Raw genomic sequence first — 10,118 nt, 5'->3', positions numbered from 1 at the left:
CAGATATTATTACATTGATTATGGATGTGTAAGTGTGGGGGTTCAAATATATAGTCAAAACTGCTTTAATACAATTTTCAAGGCATCTTAGTTTCCAAAGAAAGTTCATTGTGGTATTGTAGGTTAGGGGGTAACACTAAGCATTCAGGAATACATGCTTCTTCTAGGATAATGGGTCAGTAAAAATAACCAATAATTCTACTCATAACCTCCTGGCTCATTTACTACAAGTGAGGTTACTAATCACTAGTATTTCTTCTCTCTTTTTTAGATAACGCTTCGTGATTCATCACCAGTGGTGCTCACGCACAACCAGTGCTCCTGTGTTGCAGGAACTGTTTTGTGTAATCACACGGTAGCATTGCTGTTCCAAACAGCACATTACACTGAACTGAGCATGCCAGTTGTGCCACCTGTGCATAGCTGTACTGAATCGGAACAGCAATGGCACAAGCCGCGAACAATGGTAATTTCAATGAGGTTCAAATACTTGTAATTTTTCACAGAGTTTTTGTTTTTAAAGTGACTCAACGAACAGGTACTTGTCTTTTCCTGGGCCAGGGCCATCAACTCCATGGTCTTTCACAAGCCTTCACCTGTACCAAATAGGATGGTGCAGACTGGAGTAAGGTAATTTTAGCTGGAATAAATTGTGTTTCCTGTGTTTTTTTAAATTTCATAATTCTGGTTGCTGTATTCCTAACCTTTGTCACATTAATGTGCTATATTGTCTTTGCCATTCTTTGTAGGAGTGGATTCTACAGAGGCATGGTGGGGCCATTACCAGATCCCTGCCTGTTCAGAGTCATGGAGGCATACTCAGCGTTCAGCATTGAAGGACAGACCGCTTGTGACCACAATGAACATGAGACCTGACAAGCCCCTTGTGGAAAGTGCCTTCGGATTGTGCAGGAGGGCAGTGTTCTGTCCTATCAGATGCCTGCTTTGACGTCTCGGTACACCACACTTCACACTGACACACCACCAACAACACCGCACTTGCCCATAGAGGGGTATGTGATCTTGCCATGTGATTTACCGCTGGTGTGCTCAGAAGAGGAGCAACTGCATATTAACAGCTTATCTGTTGATTTAGAAATGTCTCACAAAATTGAGGAGGCTACCCGTGAGCAAGCTCTAGCTCAGAGTGGCATCTGCTCCGCAAAACCCAGGGTTACTTGCCTCTAGGTTTAGAGAGATTTGTCACGTCAGAGGTGAGAGCTCTGCTAACTCTCTTGCAGAGCGAATACTCAAAGGTACAAGGCAGACTGCAGAAATGAGGAGAGGTGCAGAGATGGAGCCCACAGTAGCAGCTGAATACAGTAGACTGGCAAACGTGAACTACTCCCCTTGTGGCCTTGTCATTCACCCCTCTACGCCCTCTGGCTTGGTGCCTCCCCCTGATGGAGTTGTATTTGACCCAACAGAAATATCCCCATATTTGGCCTTGTTGAATTCAATATGTCCCAATGTCCCAAATTATGTCGACTGCAAATATGTGCAGATGGAATGTGGCTCCCTAAGTCAAGAAAAGCCATGCCTATTACTAGGCAAGTACAGGGTCAAACTTCTTGTGTCTGGGATGCAGTGGTGTGACTTTGTAGTGTGGGCACAGGAGGACTACCTGGTGCAAAGAATATACACAGATCCAGAAGTGCAAAGAGCAATCAGAGAAAAAGTAGACTTTTTTTGTTTACACATACATGCCGAAGTACCTGTCATTACAAAAGTAGTGGGCACTGCAGCCATTGATAACTCTGTGAGCAGTTAGCTGCTAGACCCTGGCTCAGCCATCATTGTTTTTAGGAGGCAATCCCTTGTCCATGTTGCAATGATGCGGCTCACAGTGGACTGGTGTATGTTGAAGCGGTTTGCGAGGTCCCTTTCTTTCAAACCCACCGACAGGAAGCAGAGAAAAAGGAAGAACTCGTCAATTGGCTGAAGCAGCTGTCTCTGGAAGATAAAAACAAAAAAGGGTACTATATTAATGTCATGAGTGTAGCACACCATGGGAAAAACATTAAGTTGTTTTAGTTCTCTGATGTATTCAAAAATGATTGAGTACTATAGCCTTTTAGCCAACACAAAAGCAATGAAATGTCAGAGAAAACATTTTCCCTTCAGTTTGTGTTTAGAGTGTGTGTTAAAAGAAACGTAGCCTACCGTTGATGGACGTGCGTGTGTAACCACTTCTTCATTCCTCTTGGCAGCTGATATCGCTCTTGTGACACGAACCATTTTATAAATGGAAGGCTCAATCAGAAACCAGAAGGCCATCAGGTGGTTATAGCTCGGGAATCTGTACACAAAAGACACATGTCAGTCATTAATTGACTCCTTAACTGTACCACATGGGCTAATGCTTTCCTCTTGTTTGCTATAATACATTACAGTTCAAATAGACTGATTAAGAAGGCACTTGGTGCAGGTATAGTAATATACAGCAGTAACATGTAACCACTACATTAAAGCAGCAGTAATAATAATCTAAAACATAAAGGGAACATTTTACACAGAATGACTACTTTTACTCTTCATTCTTAAGTGTGCAACTGGGAGAAACGCAGTGGATATTGACATGTACTTTTACTTTGGTAAGGTTTGAAGATTTCCACTTGTAGTAAAGTATTATCAGTATGTTGTTAGTATTAGTATGTTTTACTCCACCACATTTAGTTAACCTTCATAGTTTCTAGTTACTTATAAAAACACATGATTTATGATTCTACATGTTCAGTTCAGGAATATTTTCAAACCATAGTATTTGTACTTATACTTCAGTTAAGTTGAGTAGCCTACTTATTCCAACACTGCATGCATATAGTCAGCAGTCAAACGGCAGGTAACAGGATTCTTTATAAGCTAACCCATCTCAAAAACTTGGATAGAATTTAGCCAAAAACATTACCTGGTATAGAATCGGATGTTGTCGTCGGAGCCAGCAAAACCGCTGTTAAGCAAAACTCTCGCTGGACTCTTAACTCCTGCAGTTGCTTCTGCAGATCCTCCACTGTTTTGGAGTTGTCTTCTGTAGCTTGAGAGGACATGTCCAGTGAAGCTGGTTCAGGGGCTGAGCAGTAATCATGGTCACGGACATCCATGTGCTCTTCCTGCTCCTCCCGAGAGACTGGTTCAGTGGGCCGCTCCCTTCTCTCCCAAACACTAGCCCGCGGTGTTTGAGCAGTGAAGTGATTCCACTCAAACAGAGTTGGTACAGCACCTTTCACAAGCCTCCTACGGCCATCAAGGGTTTTTGGCTCTATTAGTTGATCCGTAGCGAAGTGACGACTGCAGACCTTGGAGTGAGAGGAGATTGTGAAGTTATCGCGTCGTATTTTAACCAGCCACTGTCTTCGCAGCTCGAGTTCGGTCGGAAAGCCATGGAAACTTAGGACCCCGTTAAATTTAGCTGACGCCGTACAAAGTGGGACACAGCAGTGCTCGGAGTAGTTCTTTACTTGTCTTTGCAAATGCTCCGTTTTGAAAATCTTCCGTCGACTCATATTTAAACCATAGATTTAAACAGTAAAACATTTGTGGACGCTCAGCTACGCAAACCGGAAGCTCCCAAGCAGTATTACGGCTAAGGCGGAAGTACGTCTCAGACCCTAGTGCATGTAGCCTATAGAGAGGCGAAGTCCCTCCCTTTCCGGGAGCCTCCATGGGACCCCGGAAGCGTAAAATTATACATTGAAGTCAATGGAGAGAGAAAGGTTATCTTTTGATCCCGTTTGAATTGTGCCACGAATGACACATATGATGTTTGTCAATTTAAAAGAATATTTTGCAAGTCAAAAAAATTTAAATGTGTCGTAAAACTGTGAAGTTACACATTTTTTTGTGTGAAACCGCTGAGTGAACTACAGGTCTCTTGGTCTCGCACAATACGCGTCACCATCACAAAGATGGCCGTCACGTTAGCAAATGTTACCTGTTTCTTTCAGAATGAGAATAAAAGTATAAAACGAGGTGACTACAAGTCTGGACACGTTGAGAGCTGTACATACACGAAAGGGGAGTTATTCGGTTCTGTAAGAGCAGCGGGACCGGCTTTACAAGATGTTGGTGAGTAATATGAGTGCAATGTGTAACGTTAATGTCAGCTAGCTAACATTAGCTAACAAGGTACACTAACGTGTTTTGTTTCAGTAACTAGTTTTCTCCTTTAGAACTTCGTGGTCTCTGTGTATGCTGTGGATAACATTAGTGTTCACAAGAACAAGGTATACTCCCGTGTTTTGTTTTAGTTGCTCTTCAGATTGAAACGGCCAGTTTTATATCGACTATACTGTATGTGTGATCTCCTTTTACATCTCGTTGTGTCGTTTGAGTTTATTTGCTGTGTGTAGATTCAAGGGTTTTGGTTATCTTGTCAATTTGTTTGGTTATCCAGGCACAGCTGTGCGTGACTCCCTCGGGTACACTGGTATGTGTTTTCCTAATGTAGAGAGCATTGATTAATTAATAAACTACACACTGAGTCTAGATCCTGACCAATTCCTTTTTTATTGTTGATCAAATGTTTTTCAAAAATGTATTCATACACATTTAGAAAAATACAATGTACAATCACAACCAGTACAACACAAATTACAAAAAATACAGAAAAAACAAACAATAACAACAATCAGACAAAACTCTGGAAAAATAACCCCTCCCACCCCCAGATCCGGACCATCCTTGTATTATTGCTCATTCAATCTATTATAGCATGCTAACAAACATGGTACTTACTTTATTTGTACAGATCTGCATGGGAGGCGATGGCGCGATGCAGAGCGCTGTCTGTGATTGTGCACGGGGGATGTACAAATGCAGCCACGCTGCAGCATTGGCAATATGTGCCATGTGGCAGATCAGCTCCACAGATGTTGAGTGCCAGTGGAGGAAGCCTGGCACTTCCAAAGTAGTCCAGCCGGTGTATCAACTCTACCAACAGTGAGAGGAGACATACAACCCACTGGCCAGAGACATCGCCACTCAGGATGTAGACTGGTTCAGGTCTGCACTGAGGGGCGCACAGTGTGGCATGGCATGGCTTCACCTGAGCCAGAGCCGCGGCCTCAACATCAGGCCATTGTCACCGTGCCGGAGCTGGTGAAGGGGGTCGGGGGCTTGAGGCAATTCTTGCCTCAATGCGACTGAGCAGAGACCAGCAAGCTGCCATCCAGACAGCCACCGGAGGACAGCGGACAAAGTGGCAGTTACACAGGCGGGGCAGGTTGACAGCCAGCAAGTTTGGTTCTGTGCTGCGGTCGGGACTTTCATCCACTCCATGCGCGTCCCTCATGAAGAGGGTGCTCGGGGGGGTACAACTTGGACGGAGTCATGGCTATCAACTGGGGGGTTTTAAACGAGGCCGAAGGGGTGAAGGCTTTTGTGCAGGCCTCTCAGGAGACAGTGTTCGAGTCTGGTCTCTTTGTGAGTGAGTCGGTGTTTTGGGAGCATCCCCCGATGGACTTGTGCAGCCATCTGCCCTGCTGGAGGTGAAGTGTCCACCATCATTATATAGGATATATATATATATTTGTATACATATCTGTAAATTGTATAATTTTATTTGATTTAAAAGTATTTTTGATCTCTGTCTATAAACACAAACTGAGTAAGATTGACAATAAAGTTGACTTTATTGTATATAAATATATATATTCTTTATGAAAATAGTTGACTGTTGGAGAAATGAATCCAAATGAAACGTTGGACTGAACTACAACTACGCCTTTAAATCTCTACGGACTGTTTTTCAGTGGGATGGCAAGTTCCTATCTTTAAACATTTATTAGTTTTTTCTCAGAACAGATTTGATTTTCTGAAGTTAATTTAACTTAACCATGTAAGGTCATTATTAAAAAGGTACAATCAATTTGTTTAGGGTTGAATAAAATAATGATAAACATTTCATTTGGATAATTTACTGACAGAATAAGAAACTCAATGATGCTCTACTCACCTGTTCCTTTTATAAAGTGAAACAGTTGAAACGATAGATTTTAGTAAACTTAAAAACAACCTTCTCCAAAAGCTATCAAGGAATATACCTAATACTTGTTTTAGAACTTTATTACATATTTTTATATAAATAGTTTGAGTGATCCATAATTGACAGAAGCTTGTGTTTACACTGACCTGTCACTCATATATTAATGTCTTTGTAACTTCAGTAAACCACGACCTCACTCATTTCTTTCATCACGGTTCAGTAAACTAAGTGACACATGAACCAGTTTAATAATTATAATAACGTAGGATTGCAACTCTTTGAAACTGTAGGTGGCTCTTAAAAGAGCCGTTGTGTTTGGGTGTGCTGGTCTCAGGTCAGTCTAAGCCCTCTCTCGCGGATGCGGCGGGCCAGCTGGATGTCCTTAGGCATGATGTTGACCCTCTTTGCTTGGTTCATCTTACTGGGGGGCAGCTACATGGATGTCGGTGCAGTCCACAATCATTGTGCAGTTGAAGGCAGAATTAATGTATTATCGACTCAGAATGAAGCACAACTTCATGTCATACAACACATTGACTTTATTTGTAATTGTGTAAAAAAATAAAGCATTGATTAGCAAGCAGGACCTGCAGGAACAGAGCACGGTGATGGATGGAGCTGGGAAGAGAGAAGAATAAAGAAAACAGATCAACTTCATTATCGGATATTAAAAATTCAATTTCAAAACAAGTTGCCGCTCCTACAGTTTTCTAGTATGTAAAGATGATTTCACTTGACCTATGCACAATATCACACTCAATACATGTGTGTCTCTGGGGGGTGCATTGTGCCTTTGATGTATATAAATAATATACCATAACCAAATACTATTACGTACAGTGGAAATCAGGTTGCCAGAGCAGGTCAGTGTGCATGTTCCTCAGGGTCTCAGCAGTTACAGGTGAGGGAAAGGAAACAAAAGAGAAAAAGGTCAGTAACAACACTTTGAAGTAACAACACTTTGAATAATTATCTCTTTTAATAATGTTCTCTCAGTAATCACTCAACTACTGTCTTTCCAACAAACAGATTGACTCACTATCATCACGATGAAACACGTCCAGAAGAATGGACCACAGATGGAAATTAGCTATTAGCTATAATCTGGCATATTGCATCTCTTCTCTTTGCTGAGATTAATGTTTTTGTATGCATGGTCCTTCTATAAATAAATACATGTCATGCAAAGCTGCCTGCCTGCCTTCGACTCTCCCTGAACTGCCTGATCTTTTAATGTTCAATGTTAACCATTTGAGCAGATAGCATTAAGTAGAAAAGATCGCAGATGCTAATCTGCCGTTAGCCTACCTCCCGCCCCCTTAGCACCTGGCGATAGGTTCCTCTTCAAATGTTTCAGAAAATACTTAACATCATGACTACTCTTACTGTTTAACATTTGGGTTCACTTCATGTTAAGGCTAATACAAATGACAAGGCTAAGTAATGTGATGCTAACTAACGTGCTCGCTACTAGCTATGTAGCTAGCTTGACTGTGTTCCATGCACAACATGTGTATTACCTGAGATCTCTGATCCAGCGACTCCTGGTCCTTTCATCAGACGGGAAGCGATAGAACGAGCTATGATCTATAAGTATGATCACTTATGTGATTGCAACCTGGTACAAAGCACACAGGCATCTTGTAAAAGTGAATTTATTTTTAGCAATCTCTTATTTATTGGAGGGAATAAATCAGTTATGAGATCTTCTTCTTCGCTTTAATTACGAGCCTGTGACATCACTTATGCGAGCCAGAATGGGATTTGTAGTCTTTGTAGTCGCGTATTTTTCATAGTCTTATATTTCAACAGTTTTACGACAAAATGTGACTTTTTTGACATGGAACTTATTGTTTAAGATTGACAAACATCATATGTGTAGTTCGTGGCACAATTCAAACGGGATCAAAAGATACGTGTTCTCTCTCCATTGAATTCAATGTTAATTTTTCGCTTCCGGGGTCCCATGGGCCGGAAGTAGATGGGCGTGACTTCGCCTCTCTATTGCCTCCACAATCCAGTGGGAGAGCCGTTGCTTAGTAACAGGCTTACCCTTGTGAGGTTTAGCCCAGGACACGAAGAGTTGGTCATTAAGACGAAGCTCTTTTGATCTGTCCATATATGTGTGTAAAGCCCAGACTGGACACAACAGATCCTGCTGCTGCTCCCCGGAGGAAACACTGCGGCCAAGCCAGCCTCCACTTGGGAAAACACAGTCAAGCCAGCCCGCACGTGATATTGGGGTGCGCGAATATTAGAAGCATTACGGTAAAATCCCAGCGCTTATTCGGTCAATAACAAAAGCACCTATAAAAACAAACCAAACATATTAAATTAAGAAATATGTACTATATAATGTGATCAATAATTATTTAAAACAAACTACGTATAACTACCACGAGTAAATGTAAAATGTAAGGAGTTTCAAAATAAAAGTCCTTTGAAATCTCATATTGAAATCTCATATATGAGCTATCAGCCCTGTGTTTAGATAAGAATAAAACGAAATCTCTCCCTGATGCAAGACTCATCTCACTGCAGGGTGATAGAAGGACACCCCATCTACTCACCCAGAAAAAATCAGGACATTCTAATGTGGAGTTTCAAAATAAAAGACCTTTGAAATCCCATATATGAGCTATCAGCCCTGTGTTTAGATAAGAATAAAACGAAATCTCTCCCTGATGCAAGACTCATATCACTGCAGGATGATAGAAGGACAGCCCATCTACTCACCTAGAAAAGATCAAGACATTCTGATGTGGAGTTTCAAAATAAAAGACCTTTGAAATCCCATGAGCTATCAGCCCTGTGTTTAGATAAGAATAAAACGAAATCTCTCCCTGATGCAAGACTCATCTCACTGTAGGGTGATAGAAGGACAGCCCATCTACTCACCCAGAGAAAATCAGGACATTCCTCTATGTACAGAGCATAGCCCATAAAATATGTGGTCAAACAATCTAGTATTATGAATGAAGTGTGAATGAAGTGTGAATGAAGTGTGAATGAATATGTGGTGCTAATGTTTGCATTTGGTAAGTGTTTAAGTAGTTTTGAGTGCAGTTCTTCACAGGAGAAATTAGGTGTTTTGCACTTTAGGTGTGTGGTTTTGTGAATTGTGTTTAGTGTTCTGAGAAAGTGAGCAATTTAAAAAAAGATGTGTGTTAGCAATCGAGAAAAATGTAACATAAATTGTACACCTTGAAAACCATCCATTACAAAATAATAATATTCAAAACTAATAAATCAGAATATACACTTTAGCAAATACCACAAGTAAACTATAAGGACTATAATAGTGCATTTCTGTCTAAAATTTGATTTCACTTTACCTCGCCTGCTCCTTTTTGTTTTTTTGTCCTCAATATCTGCCTCCCTTGTTTTAACACTGTGTTTGGGTCCTACCTTACCATTTTATTTTGAAACTATATATCAGAATGTCCTGATTTTTTCTGGGTGAGTAGATGGGCTGTCCTTCTATCACCCTGAAGTGAGATGAGTCTTGCATCAGGGAGAGATTTCCTTTTATTCTTATCTAAACACGGGGCTGATAGCTCATATATGGGATTTCAAAGGTCTTTTATTTTGAAACTCCACATCAGAATGTCCTGATTTCTTCTGGGTGAGTAGATGGGCTGTCCTTCTATCACCCTGCAGTGAGATGAGTCTTGCATCAGGGAGAGATTTCCTTTTATTCTTATCTAAACACGGGGCTGATAGCTCATATATGGGATTTCAAAGGTCTTTTATTTTGAAACTCCACATCAGAATGTCCTGATTTTTTCTGGGTGAGTAGATGGGGTGTCCTTATATCACCCTGCAGTGAGATGAGTCTTGGATCAGGGAGAGATTTCGTTTTATTCTTATCTAAACACAGGGCTGATAGCTCATATATGGGATTTCAAAGGTCTTTTATTTTGAAACTCCACATCAGAATGTCCTGATTTTTTCTGGGTGAGTAGATGGGGTGTCCTTCGATCACCCTGCAGTGAGATGAGTCTTGCATCAGGGAGAGATTTCGTTTTATTCTTATCTAAACACGGGGCTGATAGCTCATATATGGGATTTCAAAGGTCTTTTATTTTGAAACTCCACATCAGAATGTCCTGGTTTTTTCTGGCTGAGTAGATGG

The 10,118-nt window shown here is 41.1% G+C and overlaps 2 long non-coding RNA genes across 2 annotated transcripts; both read right to left on the bottom strand.

Moving 5' to 3' along the window:
- Positions 1 to 1,862: 1,862 nt before the first annotated feature.
- On the bottom strand, positions 1,863 to 2,944 carry LOC117441727 (uncharacterized). The gene is made up of 3 exons (XR_004551420.2): positions 2,909 to 2,944; positions 2,164 to 2,299; positions 1,863 to 1,953 (listed from the first exon to the last, which is right to left on the bottom strand). It is a non-coding gene; the product is annotated as an uncharacterized lncRNA (long non-coding RNA).
- A 3,558-nt stretch (positions 2,945 to 6,502) lies between these two features.
- Positions 6,503 to 7,701, bottom strand: LOC139433316 (uncharacterized). The gene is made up of 2 exons (XR_011642840.1): positions 6,822 to 7,701; positions 6,503 to 6,601 (listed from the first exon to the last, which is right to left on the bottom strand). It is a non-coding gene; the product is annotated as an uncharacterized lncRNA (long non-coding RNA).
- Between the last annotated feature and the right edge of the window lie 2,417 nt (positions 7,702 to 10,118).

The sequence above is a fragment of the Pseudochaenichthys georgianus genome, chromosome 3 (genome assembly GCF_902827115.2).
Source record: "Pseudochaenichthys georgianus chromosome 3, fPseGeo1.2, whole genome shotgun sequence".
NCBI classification, from domain to species: domain Eukaryota; kingdom Metazoa; phylum Chordata; class Actinopteri; order Perciformes; family Channichthyidae; genus Pseudochaenichthys; species Pseudochaenichthys georgianus.
The sequence above is the reverse complement of the archived record's forward strand: the minus strand, read 5'-3'. Positions and strand labels throughout refer to the sequence as shown.